This window comes from Trachypithecus francoisi, unplaced genomic scaffold (assembly GCF_009764315.1).
Source record: "Trachypithecus francoisi isolate TF-2019V2 unplaced genomic scaffold, Tfra_2.0 Lachesis_group3, whole genome shotgun sequence".
Taxonomy (NCBI): Eukaryota; Metazoa; Chordata; class Mammalia; order Primates; family Cercopithecidae; genus Trachypithecus; species Trachypithecus francoisi.
In genome coordinates this window covers 69,897,121-69,911,674 of record NW_022681468.1, presented here as the reverse complement: position 1 = coordinate 69,911,674, position 14,554 = coordinate 69,897,121, and the positions used below count along the sequence as shown (strand labels likewise).

Below are 14,554 nucleotides of genomic sequence, written 5' to 3'. Positions count from 1 at the left end.
CATGATTTTAAATATTCACATCTTATCTATTTGTAAATGTCAGAGTTCTCGGTCAGACTTGAAAACACTTTTAAGTAAGTCCTTGGCAACCTCCAAATTATTCTTGGTGACCTTTATATCCTTCTGGCCATACTTGGGATCGGAAGGGCATATAAAAAGAATCACCTTTTCAACACATGCTTTATTGCAATTAAACATGATTTTTTTAAATTAACAAAACCTAGGCCCGAAATTGCATTTAACACAACAATCTATTATAAATCTCTTATTTAGACTAAGAATAAAATACTTTATCACTATCCAAATGAAATCCACTATAGAAAATACTCATTTAGTTAACCATATGAACATCCTTAACTGTAGTATTTCCTAATCAATATTTCCATTATACTAATTTTCTAAGTTTCACAAAGTCATTAATTTTTTTTTCTTCTCAATCATGAAATATTTCAAACCTACAATAAAATACTGAAAATAACATGAACAAACCTGCAGAGGACCACCATTCAGTATGAATAAATCTACACGTAGTTCCATGTTTGTTTCACTTACCTGCATTATCTCCAATGTTTTACTTTACTGTACAGGTATCACTGAGGCCCAAATCATATTGTTCCTTTCTTCCCCAGAGGAAACCATTATCCAGGCTTTGGTATTAATCATTTCCAAAAATATTTTTATATTATTACTACACATTTATAAATCCATAAAAAAATATAAAACTGTTTCATACAAGTCATTTATTTTTTTTTTTTTTTTTTTGAGACGGAGTCTCGCTCTGTCACCCAGGCTGGAGTGCAGTGGCCAGATCTCAGCTCACTGCAAGCTCCGCCTCCCGGGTTCACGCCATTCTCCTGCCTCAGCCTCCCGAGTAGCTGGGACTACAGGCGCCGCCACCTCGCCCGGCTAGTTTTTTTTTTGTAGTTTTTAGTAGAGACGGGGTTTCACCGTGTTAGCCAGGATGGTCTCGATCTCCTGACCTTGTGATCCGCCCGTCTCGGCCTCCCAAAGTGCTGGGATTACAGGCTTGAGCCACCGCGCCCGGCCCTCACAAGTCATTTATTTTTTAAAAGTCATTTATAAGTTACTTTTCACATACAACATTAGCTTAACAAATTTATCTATACTTATCAATGTAGCTCTAGTTAATACATTTTAAGAAGTGCATACTATTCCACTGTATGAACATACCAAAATTTATTGATCATCTTTATATTAAGACATTTGGTTTGTTTTCAGATTTTTGCTATTCCATGAGTACCATAATAAATAGTTCTTGTTCATGATTCCCTGTACACACCTGAGTTTCCCTGAGGTATATAAATAGGAATAAAATTACTTTCAGCTATACCAAATATTAGATAATTCTCTCCAAAGGAGTTCTAACAATTAACAGTACTACCAGCAGTATATGGGAGGGCTCTAGTACCATATTGCTGGCAGCACAAAACATTGACAGATGCTCTAATATTTGATAATCTGATGTATGTTAACTATCTTAATATTGCTTTCATTTGATATTTCCTAGCGACACTGAACATCTTTTAATTTGGCCATTCAAGGTTTCCCTGTTTTATCCTTTGTACAATTTTCAATTTAGTTGTCCTTTTTTCCCCCTCAGAGATGGGGTCTTGTTCTGTTGTTCAGGCTGGAGAATAGCGGTGCAATCGTAGATCACTGCAGCCTCAAATTCCTGGGTTCAAGTGATCCTCCCACCTCAGCCTCCTGAGTAGCTGGGACTACAGATGTGTACCACCAGGTCTGGCTAATTTTTGTACTTTTTGTAGAGGGCCTCATTATGTTGCCGAGGCTGATCTGGAACTCCTGGCCTCAAGTGATCCTCCCACCTTGGCCTCCGAAAGTGCTGGGATTACAGGTGTGGGCCACTACACCTGGCTTTCTTCATATATATATATATATATATATATATACACACACACACACACACACACACACACATACATATATATGAGAGGAGTTCCTTCTGTATCATTACTTCTGGGTCTATTTCTATGAATTGAAAATATATTATCCCAAACAATTCAATCAAGTTTTTGTTGGGTGGGGAGGTGGTATCTTCTGACGCAGATAAGTTTTAATTTTTTTTTTTTTTTTGAGACAGGTTCTCCTTCTGTCACCCAGGCTAGAGTGCAGTGGCATGATCATGGCTCATTGCAGCCTTGACCTCCTGAGCTCAAGTAATCTTCTTGCCTCAGCCCCCAGATAGCTGGGACTAAAGGCACATGCCACCATGCTTGGATGATAATTTTTGTATTTTTTGTAGAGATGGGGTTTTGTCATGCTGCCCAGGCTGGTCTCAAATTCCTGAGCTCAAGTGATCTGCCCACCTTGGCATCCCAAAGTGCAGAGATTACAGGCTAAGACACCGTGCCTGGCCTTAAATTTTAATATAATCAATTTGCCGATGTTTTTCTTTCTTACGTGTTCTTTCTATGTCTAAAGAAACCCTTCCCTACATTAAAATTATAAACCAAATACTCACTTCAAAAAGTTTTTATGTGTTGCTTTTCACATGTAGGTCCTGAAATCTATCAGAAATGTATTTCCTTGTGGGTGGAAGAGAGTTTGGTTTTTCACAAATGGAAAACCAAGTATAGTACTATTTTGGGGTTTATGATGCTCAAATGAACTAAAATGCCATCTCAATCATATTTCAAGCTTCCATACATAAGCTTAGGTCTTTGGCTCATCTCCATGTTCCTTTTCATTCACCCACTTATCCATCCCTACATCAGTAACAGTGCTTTTGTTAGTATAACTTTATAATTTATCTTGTTATCAGGCATGAAAATAGCCAACAACAACACCCTCTTGGTCCGACTTGTTATTCTTCCAAATTGCTCTGGCTTTTATTTTACATATAAACTTTAAGATAAATTTGTTAGGCTAATTTAAAAATCCCTATAGGAATGTTAAGAATTGTTATATGTGTGTGTATATATATATTTGATATACATGATATATATTTGATATACACAGTATATATATTTAATACTGATAAATATTAATGTGTGACATTAATATTTATATATATACTTAACAAATTCATTTGTTTGAGACAGGTTCTTGCTCTGTCACCCAGGCTGGACTGCAGTGGCACAATCATGGCTCACTGCAGCCTTGGCCTCTTTGTCTCAAGTTATCCTCTCACCTCCCCAGTAGCTGGGAACACAGACACACACTACCACACCCAGCTAATTTTTCTATTTTTTTTTTTTTATGTTGGGGTACTGCCATGTTACCCAGGCTGGTCTCAAACTCCTTGATTCAGGTGATCCACCCACCTTGGCCTCTCAAAGTGCTGGGATTACAGGCGTGAGCCACTGCACCCAGTCAAAAATTATTGTCTTACATGTGCATCAAATAGCTCTGAGAAGTTTGATGGACTGAAGCCTTCTTCTCTCATCTCGTCAAAGTCATTCTCCGTCCAGCTTTGATCCGTTGCTGGCGATGAGCTGCACTCCTTTGCAGGGGGAGATGCGCTCTTATTTTTTGAATTTCCAGCTTTTCTGCCCTGCTTTTTCCCCATCTTTGTGGTTTTATCTGCCTCTGGTCTTTGATGATGGTGACGTACTGATGGGGTTTTGGTGTAGGTGTCCTTCCTGTTTGATAGTTTTCCTTCTAACAGTCCGGACCCTCAGCTGTAGGTCTGTTGGAGATTGCTTGAGGTCCACTCCAGACCCTGTTTGCCTGGGTATCAGCAGCAGAGGCTGCAGAAGATAGAATATTGCTGAACAGCGAGTGTACCTGTCTGATTCTTACTTTGGAAGCTTCCTCTCAGGGGTGTACTTCACCGTGTGAGGTGTGGGGTGTCAGTCTGCCCCTAGTGGGGGATGTCTCCCAGTTAGGCTACTCAGGGGTCAGGGACCAACTTGAGCAGGCAGTCTGTCCGTTCTCAGATCTCAACCTCCATGTTGGGAGGTCCACTGCTTTCTTCTAAGCTGTCAGACAGAGTCGTTTGCGTCTGCAGAGGTTTTTGCTGCTTTTGTTGTTGTTGTTGTTGTTGTTGTTGTTTAGCTGTGCCCTGTCCCCAGAGGTGTAGTCTACAGAGACAGGCAGGCTTCCTTGAGCTGCTGTGAGCTCCACCCAGTTCAAGCTTCCCAGGGGCTTTGTTTACCTACTTAAGCCTCAGCAATGGCGGGCGCCCTTCCCCCAGCCTCACTGCTGCCTTGCGGATAGATTGCCGCAGACTGCTGTGTTAGCAGTGAGGGAGGCTCCGTGGGCTTGGGACCCTCCTGGCCAGGTGTGGGATATAATCTCCTGGTGTGCCGGTTTGCTTAAAGCGCAGTATTGGGGTGGGAGTTACCCTATTTTCCAGGTGTTGTGTGTCTCAGTTCCCCTGGCTAGAAAAAGGGATTCCCTTCCCCCTTGCGCTTCCCAGGTGAGGCGATGCCTCGCCCTGCTTCAGCTCTCGCTGGTCGGGCTGCAGCAACTGACCAGCACCGATTGTCCAGCACTCCCTAGTGAGATGACCCAGTACCTCAGTTGAAAATGCAGAAATCACCGGTCTTCTGTGTCGCTCGCGCCAGGAGTTGGAGACTGGAGCTGTTCCCATTTGGCCATCTTCCTCCGCCCCCTCCTTTTTTTTTTAAGAAGGAGTTTCACTCTGCCGTGTAGGCTGGAGTATAGTGGCACGATCTCGGCTCACTGCAACCTCTGCCTCCCAGGTTCAAATGATCCTCCCATTTCTCCCATCTCAGACTCCTGAGTAGCTGGGATTACAGGCGTGCACCACCACGCCCGGCTAATTTTTCTTTTCTTTTTTTTTTTTTTTTTTTTTGAGGCGGAGTCTCGCTCTGTCGCCCGGGCTGGAGTGCAGTGGCGGATCTCAGCTCACTGCAAGCTCCGCCTCCCGGGTTCCCGCCATTCTCCTGCCTCAGCCTCCCGAGTAGCTGGGACTACAGGCGCCCACCACCTCGCCCGGCTAGTTTTTGTATTTTTAGTAGAGACGGGGTTTCACTGTGTTAGCCAGGATGGTCTCGATCTCCTGACCTCGTGATCCGCCCGTCTCGGCCTCCCAAAGTGCTGGGATTACAGGCTTGAGCCACCGCGCCCGGCCGTAATTTTTCTATTTGTAGTAGAGATGGAGTTTCACCACATTTGCCAGGCTAGTCTCAAACTCCTGACCTCAAGTGATCTGCCTGTATCAGCCTCCCCAAAGTGCTGGGATTACAGGTGTGAGCCACCACGCCCAGCCTGGACTGGCAGCTATGGCTTAGTTTTCCATCATGGTCTCATTTCCCCGGAGAATTCGATGGATGTGCAAGGACTCTTAACCAGACATGTGGATGATGCAGCAATTGTCTTGGGTGTACTGGCTGGACACGACCCTAAGGATTCTACCACAGTACAGGATCCTGTTAAACCATTCATGCTTCCCAGTTTGACAAATGTGAGCAAACTATGTATAGGAATTCCAAAGGAATATCTTGTACTGGAATTATCAAGTGAAGAACAGTCTCTTTGGTCCAAAGCTGCTGACCTCTTTGAGTCTGAGGGGGCCAAAGTAACTGAAGTATCCTTTTCTCACATCACTTATTCAATTGTCTGCTACCATCTATTGTGCATATCAGAAGCAGTATTAAGTATAGCAAGATTTGATGGGCTACAATATGGTCACAGATGTGACACTGATGTGTCTACTGAAGCCATGGCTGTTGCAACCAGATGAGAAGGGTTCAATGATTGTGTAACAGGAAGAATTCTCTCAGGAAATGTTTTATTGTTAACATAAAAATATGAAAATTATTTCATCAAAGCACAGAAAGTGAGATGTCTTATTGCTAATGATTTTGTGAATGCTTTTAACTCTGGAGTATGCTAACTCCCACACCACCTTGAGGGACGCAGTACCATACTTGGGGTTCATCAAAGAAGACCACAGAACAGGAAGTGCCCAGGATGATATTTTCACACAACCTGTAAATATGGCAGGACTGCCAGCAGTGAGTATCCCTGTTGTACTCTCAAACCAAGGGTTGCCAATAGGACTACAGTTTACTGGACATGCATTTTGTGACTAGCAGCTTCTTATAGTAGTCAAATGGTTTGAAAAATAAGTTTTCTGTTACTCAACTTCAAGAACTTATGGGGGGCGGAGCAAGATGGCCGAATAGGAACAGCTCCAGTCTCCAACTCCCAGCGCGAGTGACACAGAAGACCGGTGATTTCTGCATTTTCAACTGAGGTACTGGGTCATCTCACTAGGGAGTGCTGGACAATCGGTGCTGGTCAGTTGCTGCAGCCCGACCAGCGAGAGCTGAAGCAGGGCGAGGCATCGCCTCACCTGGGAAGCGCAAGGGGGAAGGGAATCCCTTTTTCTAGCCAGGGGAACTGAGACACACAACACCTGGAAAATAGGGTAACTCCCACCCCAATACTGCGCTTTAAGCAAACCGGCACACCAGGAGATTATATCCCACACCTGGCCAGGAGGGTCCCAAGCCCACGGAGCCTCCCTCACTGCTAACACAGCAGTCTGCGGCAATCTATCCGCAAGGCAGCAGTGAGGCTGGGGGAAGGGCGCCCGCCATTGCTGAGGCTTAAGTAGGTAAACAAAGCCCCTGGGAAGCTTGAACTGGGTGGAGCTCACAGCAGCTCAAGGAAGCCTGCCTGTCTCTGTAGACTACACCTCTGGGGACAGGGCACAGCTAAACAACAACAACAACAACAACAACAACAAAAGCAGCAAAAACCTCTGCAGACGCAAACGACTCTGTCTGACAGCTTAGAAGAAAGCAGTGGACCTCCCAACATGGAGGTTGAGATCTGAGAACGGACAGACTGCCTGCTCAAGTGGGTCCCTGACCCCTGAGTAGCCTAACTGGGAGACATCCCCCACTAGGGGCAGACTGACACCTCACACCTCACACGGTGAAGTACACCCCTGAGAGGAAGCTTCCAAAGTAAGAATCAGACAGGTACACTCGCTGTTCAGCAATATTCTATCTTCTGCAGCCTCTGCTGCTGATACCCAGGCAAACAGGGTCTGGAGTGGACCTCAAGCAATCTCCAACAGACCTACAGCTGAGGGTCCTGACTGTTAGAAGGAAAACTATCAAACAGGAAGGACACCTACACCAAAACCCCATCAGTACATCACCATCATCAAAGATCAGAGGCAGATAAAACCACAAAGATGGGGAAAAAGCAGGGCAGAAAAGCTGGAAATTCAAAAAATAAGAGCGCATCTCCCACTGCAAAGGAGCGCAGCTCATCGCCAGCAACGGATCAAAGCTGGACGGAGAATGACTTTGACGAGATGAGAGAAGAAGGCTTCAGTCCATCAAACTTCTCAGAGCTAAAGGAGGAATTACGTACCCAGCGCAAAGAAACTAAAAATCTTGAAAAAAGAGTGGAAGAACTGATAACTAGAATAATTAAGGCAGAGAAGGTCATAAATGAAATGAGAGAGATGAAAACCCTGACACGAGAAATACGTGACAAATGCACAAGCTTCAGTAACCAACTGGATCAACTGGAAGAAAGAGTATCAGTGATTGAGGATCAAATGAATGAAATGAAGCGAGAAGAGAAACCAAAAGAAAAAAGAAGAAAAAGAAATGAACAAACCCTGCAAGAAGTATGGGATTATGTAAAAAGACCAAATCTACGTCTGATTGGGGTGCCTGAAAGTGAGGGGGAAAATGGAACCAAGTTGGAAAACACTCTTCAGGATATCATCCAGGAGAACTTCCCCAACCTAGTAGGGCAGGCCAACATTCAAATTCAGGAAATACAGACAACGCCATAAAGATACTTCTTGAGAAGAGCAACTCCAAGACACATAATTGCCAGATTCACCAAAGTTGAAATGAAGGAAAAAATCTTAAGGGCAGCCAGAGACAAAGGTCGGGTTACCCACAAAGGGAAGCCCATCAGACTAACAGCAGATCTCTCAACAGAAACTCTACAAGCCAGAAGAGAGTGGGGGCCAATATTCAACATTCTTAAAGAAAAGAATTTTAAACCCAGAATTTCATATCCAACCAAACTAACTTTCACAAGTGAAGGAGAAAGAAAATCCTTTACAGACAAGCAAATGCTTAGAGATTTTGTCACCACCAGGCCTGCCTTACAAGAGACCCTGAAGGAAGCCCTAAACATGGAAAGGAACAACCGGTACCAGCCATTGCAAAAACATGCCAAAATGTAAAGACCATCGAGGCTAGGAAGAAACTGCATCAACTAATGAGCAAAATAACCAGTTATTATCATAATGGCAGGATCAAGTTCACACATAACAATATTAACCTTAAATGTAAATGGACTACATGGTCCAATTAAAAGACACAGACTGGCAAACTGGATAAAGAGTCAAGACCCATCAGTCTGCTGCATTCAGGAGACCCATCTCACATGCAGAGACACACATAGGCTCAAAATAAAGGGATAGAGGAAGATCTACCAAGCAAATGGAGAACAAAAAAAAGCAGGGGTTGCAATCCTAATCTCTGATAAAACAGACTTTAAACCATCAAAGATCAAAAGAGACAAAGAAGGCCATTACATAATGGTAAAGGGATCAATTCAACAGGAAGAGCTAACTATCCTAAATATATATGCGCCCAATACAGGAGCATCCAGATTCATAAAGCAAGTCCTTAGAGACTTACAAAGAGACTTAGACTCCCATACAATAATAACGGGAGACTTCAACACCCCACTGTCAACATTAGACATTAGACAGATCAACGAGACAGAAAGTTAACAAGGATATCCAGGAATTGAACTCAGCTTTCAGCACGCAGACCTAACAGACACCTATAGAACTCTCCACCCCAAATCAACAGAATATACATTCTTCTCAGCACCACATCACACTTATTCCAAAATTGACCACATAATTGGAAGTAAAGCACTCCTCAGCAAATGTACAAGAACAGAAATTATAACAAACTGTCTCTCAGACCACAGTGCAATCAAACTAGAACTCAGGACTAAGAAACTCAACCAAAACCGCTCAACTACATGGAAACTGAACAACCTGCTCCTGAATGACTACTGGGTACATAACGAAATGAAGGCAGAAATAAAGATGTTCTTTGAAACCAATGAGAACAAAGATACAACATACCAGAATCTCTGGGACACATTTAAAGCAGTGTGTAGAGGGAAATTTATAGCACTAAATGCCCACAAGAGAAAGCTGGAAAGATCTAAAATGGACACTCTAACATGACAATTAAAAGAACTAGAGAAGCAAGAGCAAATACATTCAAAAGCTAGCAGAAGGAAAGAAATAACTAAGATCAGAGCAGAACTGAAGGAGATAGAGACATAAAAAACCCTCCAAAAAATCAGTGAATCCAGGAGTTGGTTTTTTGAAAAGATCAACAAAATTGACAGACCCTAACAAGACTAATAAAGAAGAAAAGAGAGAAGAATCAAATAGACGCAATAAAAAATGATAAAGGGGATATCACCACCGACCCCACAGAAATACAAACTACCATCAGAGAATACTGTAAACACCTCTATGCAACATACTAGAAAATCTAGAAGAAATGGATAATTTCCTGGACACTTACACTCTTCCAAGACTAAACAAGAAGAAGTTGAATCCCTAAATAGACCAATAGCAGGCTCTGAAATTGAGGCAATAATAATAGTCTACCAACCAAAAAAAGCCCAGGACCAGATGGATTCACAGCTGAATTCTACCAGAGGTACAAGGAGGAGCTGGTACCATTCCTTCTGAAACTATTCCAATCAATTGAAAAAGAGGGACTCCTCCCTAACTCATTTTATGAGGCCAACATCATCCTGATACCAAAGCCTGGCAGAGACACAAAAAAAAAGAGAATTTTAGACCAATATCCCTGATGAAATCGATGCAAAAATTCTCAATAAAATACTGGCAAACCGGATTCAGCAGCACATCAAAAGCTTATCCACCATGATCAAGTGGGCTTCATCCCTGGGATGCAAGGCTGGTTCAACATTCGTAAATCAATAAACGTAATCCAGCATATAAACAGAACCAAAGACAAGAACCACATGATTATCTCAATAGATGCAGAAAAGGCTTTTGATAAAATTCAAAAGCCCTTCATGCTAAAAACGCTCAATAAAGTTGATATGATAGACATACCTCAAAATAATAAAGCTATTTATGACAAACCCACAGCCAATATCATACTGAATGGGCAAAAACTGGAAAAATTCCCTTTGAAAACTGGCACAAGACAGGGATGACCTCTCTCACCACTCCTATTCAACATAGTGTTGGAAGTTCTGGCTAGGGCAATCAGGCAAGAGAAAGAAATCAAGGGTATTCAGTTAGGAAAAGAAGAAGTCAAATTGTCCCTGTTTGCAGATGACATGATTGTATTTAGAAAACCCCATTGTCTCAGCCCAAAATCCTAAGCTGATAAGCAACTTCAGCAAAGTCTCAGGATACAAAATTAATGTGCAAAAATCACAAGCATTCTTATACACCAGTAACAGACAAACAGAGAGCCAAATCAGGAATGAACTTCCATTCACAATTGCTTCAAAGAGAATAAAATACCTAGGAATCCAACTTACAAGGATGTAAAGGACCTCTTCAAGGAAGAATACAAACCACTGCTCAGTTAAATCAAAGAGGACACTAACAAATGGAAGAACATACCATGCTCATGGATAGGAAGAATCAATATCGTGAAAACGGCCATACTGCCCAAGGTGATTTATAGATTCAATGCCATCCCCTCAAGCTACCAATGAGTTCTTCACAGAATTGGAAAAAACGGCTTTAAAGTTCATATGGAACCAAAAAAGAGCCCGCATTGCCAAGACAATCCTAAGTCAAAAGAACAAAGCTGGAGGCATCACGCTACCTGACTTCAAACTATACTACAAGGCTACAGTAACCAAAACAGCATGGTACTGGTACCAAAACAGAGATATAGACCAATGGAACAGAACAGAGTCCTCAGAAATAATACCACACATCTACAGCCATCTGATCTTGACAAACCTGAGAGAAACAAGAATGGGGAAAGGATTCCCTATTTAATAAATGGTGCTGGGAAAATTGGCTAGCCATAAGTAGAAAGCTGAAACTGGATCCTTTCCTTACTCCTTATACGAAAATAATTCAAGATGGATTAGAGACTTAAATGTTAGATCTAATACCATAAAACCCTAGAAGAAAACTAGGTAGTACCATTCAGGACAGAGGCATGGGCAAGGACTTCATGTCTAAAACACCCAAAGCAACGGCAGCAAAAGCCAAAATTGACAAATGGGATCTCATTAAACTAAAGAGCTTCTGCACAGCAAAAGAAACTACCTCAGAGTGAACAGGCAACCTACAGATGGGAGAACATTTTTGCATCTACTCATCTGACAAAGGGCTGATATCCAGAACCTACAAAGAACTCAAACAAATTTACAAGAAAAAAACAAACAACCCCATCAAAAAGTGGGCAAAGGATATGAATAGACATTTCTCAAAAGAAGACATTCATACAGCCAACAGACACATGAAAAAATGCTCATCATCACTGGCCATCAGAGAAATGCAAATCAAAACCACAAGAGATACCATCTCACACCAGTTAGAATGGCAAATATAAAAAAGTCAGGAAACAACAGGCGCTGGAGAGGATGTGGAAATAGGAACACTTTTACACTGTTGGTGGGAATGTAAACTAGTTCAACCATTATGGAAAACAGTATGGCGATTCCTGAAGGATCTAGAACTAGATGTACCATATGACCCAGCCATCCCATTACTGGGGGGGATATAACCAAAGGATTATAAATCATGCTGCTATAAAGACACATGCACACGTATGTTTATTGCGGCATTATTCACAATAGCAAAGACTTGGAATCAACCAAATGTCCATCAGTGTCAGACTGGATTAAGAAAATGTGGCACATATACACCGGGAATACTATGCAGCCATAAAAAAGGATGAGTTTGCGTCCTTTGTAGGGACATGGATGCAGCTGGAAACCATCATTCTTAGCAAACTATCACAAGAACAGAAAACCAAACACCGCATGTTCTCACTCATAGGTGGGAACTGAACGATGAGATCACTTGGACTCGGGAAGGGGAACATCACACACCGGGGCCTATCACGGGAAGGGGGGAGGGGGGAGGGGGGAGGGATTGCATTGGGAGTTATACCTGATGTAAATGACGAGGTGATGGGTGCTGACGAGTTGATGGGTGCAGCACACCAACATGGGCACAAGTATACATATGTAAGAAACCTGCATGTTATGCACATGTACCCTAGAACTTAAAGTATAATAATAATAATAATAATAATAATAAAAAGAACTTATGGATGATTGTTCATCAATCCTTGAAAATGAAGAGTTAGTCTCTGTCTCTCTAATACAGTAGGGATAAATATATCATGCAAATTTTTAAAAAACTGTTGCCTTTACACTATCAAGTTTATCTCCCATGAATACTGCACAAAATTCCATTTATTCTTTCAAGTCCTTTCTTGTTCTTCAATGATCACATAATTGCCATACATTAATTTAAGAATTTTTATTGAATACCATATTGAAAACTAAATTTAATATTTTAAATGACTCTAGAATAGACATTCATTCCAAGCACACTGGAACATTCTTCAAGAGAGCCTATACTCTGGGCCACAAAACATCTCAATAACTTTAAGATTAAAATCATGCAAGAATATTTTTTCTGATGACAAAGGAATTAAGTTATAAATCAAAAAGGAAAAAAATTGTGGAAACATCAAATATTTGAAGAGCTTAAAAATAATAACACTCTTAAATAAGTTATGGGTTGAAGAAGAAATAAAAAAGACATGAAAAAATATTTTCAATTGAATGAAAATGAAAACACAACATACTAAAATTTATGGGATGGATTTAAGGCAAAGCTTAGAGGGAAATTTATAGTTTTAAATATCTATATTAGAAAAGAAGACATCTATCAGATTTATATTCTATGGTTACATCTTAAAAAACTAGAAACAGGGCCAGGCACGGTGACTCACACCTGTAATCCCAGCACTTTGGGAGGCTGACGTGGGTGGATCATGAGGTCAGGAGACCGAGACCATCCTGGCCAACATGGTGAAACCCTAATTTTTGTAAAAATACAAAAATTAGCCAGATGTGGTAGCATGTACCTGTAGTCCCAGTTACTCAGGAGACTGAGGCAGGAGAATCGCCTGAACCCAGGAGGCAGAGGTTGCAGTGAGCCAAGAGAGCGTCACTACAGAATAGTAAATTAAACCCAAAGCAAGCAGAATTTCTCTTTTTAATTTTTTGTTGTTGTTGTTGAGACAGGGTATCATTTTTTTACTCAGGCTAAAGTGCAGTGGCATGATCTTGGCTCACTGCAGCCTTGACCTCATCAAGTTCAGATGATCTTCCCAAATCAGCCTCCCAAGGAGGTGGGACTATAGGAAGGAGTCACCATGTCTGGATAATTTTTGTATTTTTTTCTGAGGTGGGGTTTCACCATGTTGCCCAGGCTGGTCTCAAACTCCTATGCTCAAGCGATTCACCTGCCTCAGCTCTCAAAGTGCTGGGATTACAGGCATGAGTCACTGCATCTGTCCTTATTTTCATGTTTTAGAGATTGCGTCTCGTTCTGTCACCCAAATTGGAGTGTAGCAGTATGATCATAGCTTACTGCAGCCCTGAATTTCTGGACTTACGTGATCCTCCTGCCTCAGCCTCCTGAGTAGCAGGGATTACAGGCACATGCCAACAAGTAAGGCTAACTTAAAAAAATTTTTTTTTGTCTTTAAAGACAGAAGTCTCACTATGTTGCTCAAGCTGGTCTTAAACTCCTGGCCTCAAGTGATTATTCTGTTTCAGCCTCTGCCAAGGGCTGAGATGACAGGCATTGGGCATCAGGCTTGCCACAGAATGTTTTATAAAAAATAAAAGAGGTCGAGTATGCTGGCTCACACTTGTAATCCTAGCACTTTGGGAGGTTGGGATAGGAGGACTGCTTGAAGCTGAAGGTTTGAGACCAGCCTGGGCAACAAAGCAAGACCTTGTCTCTAAAAAAAATAATTTTAAAAAGTGAGCCGGGCCTGGTGGTGTGCACCTGTGGTCCCAGCTACTTAAAAGTCTAAGTGGGGGGATGATTTAAGCCCATTTCAAGGCTTCGGTGAACCATGATCAATCATGGCACTACACTTTAGCCTGGGTGACAGAATAAGATCCTGTCTCTTAAAAAAAATAATAATAATAATAAATACAGTACTACAAAAAATAAGTAGGCTGGGTGCAGTTGCTCACATCTTTAATCCCAGCACTTTGGGAGGCCGAGGTGGGCGGATCACCTGAGGTCGGGAGTTCATGACCAGCCTGACCAACATGCAGAAACGCCGTCTCTACTAAAAATACAAAATTAGCCGGGTGTGGGGGTACATGCCTGTAATCCCAGCTACTTGAGAGGCTGAAGCAGGAGGATCGCTTGAACCTGGGAGGCAGAGGTTGTGGTGAGCCGAGATCGTGCCATTGTATTCCAGCCTGGGAAACAAGAGCGAAACTCCGTCTCAAAAAAATAAAAAATAGAAAAAATATATAT

General features: G+C 42.0%; 1 protein-coding gene and 1 pseudogene across 17 annotated transcripts in view; one reads left to right on the top strand and one right to left on the bottom strand.

The window, feature by feature from the left end:
* Positions 1-14,554, bottom strand: part of RALGAPA1 (Ral GTPase activating protein catalytic subunit alpha 1) — a 323,646-nt gene that overhangs the window by 267,700 nt on the left and 41,392 nt on the right. The window lies entirely within an intron of this gene.
* LOC117069534 lies at positions 2-6,080 on the top strand (annotated as a pseudogene).